The sequence below is a fragment of the Mustelus asterias genome, chromosome 6 (assembly GCF_964213995.1).
Source record: "Mustelus asterias chromosome 6, sMusAst1.hap1.1, whole genome shotgun sequence".
NCBI lineage: Eukaryota > Metazoa > Chordata > Chondrichthyes > Carcharhiniformes > Triakidae > Mustelus > Mustelus asterias.
This window is the reverse complement of record NC_135806.1, coordinates 50,101,357-50,103,637: the sequence shown is the minus strand read 5'-3', so window position 1 is coordinate 50,103,637 and position 2,281 is coordinate 50,101,357.

Genomic DNA, 2,281 nt, shown 5'->3' with positions numbered 1-2,281 from the left:
TGCAACCCACAGACACAAACCCCTAGCGAGTGAACCACCTGGTGATCAGGGCCTCCCTTGCCGCCCTCGCATGCCTCATTTGGGCTGCTAGCCCTCGAGCGCCTGGTTGGTATTCCTCGGCGTGCTCTTCCTCATCTTCCTCCTCCTCCTCTTCCTCCTCCTCCTGCTGGTCACCCTCCCCAGCGACACCTGGCTGGTCAGTCTCCACGTTCTCCTCCTCCAAGAGGTCACCTCTCTGTAGAGCCAGATTGCGTAAGGCACAGCACATGATCACTATGCGAGAAGAGGTCACTGGTTGTAAGGTCGGTCCAGGCACCGGAATCGCATTTTGAGGAGCCCAAAGGACCTCTCCACTATTGCGCGGGTGGCTACATGGCCCTCATTATAGCGGGTCTCCGCCTCAGACACAGGCCTCCGCACAGGTGTCATCAGCCATGTCCGAAGCAGGTAACCCAAATCACCCACCGAGCCACCCCCGCAGCCTGGGCTCCTCCTCAAATGCCTCCGGGATGACCGAGCTCCTGACAATGAATCTGTCGTGCATGCAGCCTGGATGTCTGACGCAGACATGCATAACATTCATTTTATGGTCGCACATGAGTTGAACATTTAGAGAGTGGAACCCCTTTCTGTTGATGAATCTTCGCAGATTCTGTCGGGGGGCCTTGAGGGCGACGTGTATGCAGTCGATGGCCCCCTGAATGTTCAGCATCCCCGCAATGGCTGCGAACCCTGCAGCCCAGGCTTCCTGATGGGCCTGGTTCCAGGTTAAATTTGATGAACTGCCCAGCCCGGGCATACAGGGCTTTAGTAACCTGCCTCACGGAGATGTGCACGGCTGATTGGGAGATGCCACATACATCTCCGCTAGGGGTCTGGAAGGAGCTAGTCACATAAAAGTTCAGAGTGGCAGTCAATTTGACAGCCACCGAAACCCGAGGTCAGTGCTGAGACCCGGGTCCGTGCTGCAAGACAAACATCAGAGACCCTGCTGATCAACAGCCCCCACTCCCCCACACACTCGCAAAGCCGCCACCAACCCAAGACAGAAAATGGCCACAACAAAAGAACACCTGTGAGTAGCAGAGGGGACTCTGTACACTTACCTCCTCACTAACCCTCACTGATGGAGTGCCCGAATCGGACTTTTATGGAGCATGCCTGTCTCGTGCCGATTCTGGATTGGTGAACGCGGTGGTAAGGGGGGAATGTGCCAGTAAAGTTGGGCGTCCAGCCTATTAATTCAATTTAAATGCATTCAAATGCATTTAAATGGCCGTCGTGCCCGTTTCGGGCACGGTCCCAATCGTGGCCATTTTCGGGCCTTGTTAAAGGGGCAACACGCATGGAGGCAGGAGCGGATCGCGCTACTCGTCTCACGCCCAATTTTACCAACTTTTCACACCTGAAAATGGACGCAACTTGATGGTAAAATTGGGCCCAGGGTCACTGATTTGATGTGAACTTAAACTTCTTAGTGACTATTCTTGCTGTAGAAAACAATGAAAATGTCTTTTTCATTTTGGAATAACTGAGTATTTAATGGCGTACTAAGTTATAATTACTGCTGAACCATCTCACTTACCTAAAAAAATAGTTTTATAAATGTGGAATCCTACTTGTCCTGAAGAACTTTTAAAAATGTATGGTTTTTAAAATAATGTATTTTTATTTATATTTATTGGAATTTCTTTTTAGCTATTTCAGCTTCTCCCTTAATCCTATGTGCATGAATTAAGCTTTATCTCACTTCCTGTGTAACAAATAAAATGTGAAATGTAATTCATACTTTGTACTTCCTGCTTTGCTCCCTGTGAGAAAACTTTAATCTGATTGGCTGTTCAGGCAGTCTGCTGTCTATACTGTTGCTGTATGCCAAAGTTCCTCTATAAGTGGTGCCAAACTCGCAGGGCCCTATTTTACCATTTTGATTCTAAGTGCTGGGCGGACTTGAAACTGGGAGTGTTTCAGATCCGACTTTTAGATCCGTTCTGAAGCGTCCCCATACACACTCTGCCTGAAAAAATATCAGCAAGTCCGAATCGCGCTGCACAAGCCTGTGGGCGGGGCTTAATGCACCCGAAATCCTGCAGCTCCGATCGGCGCCTCCAACTGCACATGCGCAAAAAAACCTGATAGAATGCCACTCCCCTACCACATCCCCCCCGGGCCAGATAATGCCTCCCCCTGGCCCCCACAGACATTGCCCCACCCCCACAGCATTACTGACCCCCTTATTCCCGCACACCCCTGCCACCCAGTCTGATCATGGGCCCCTCCC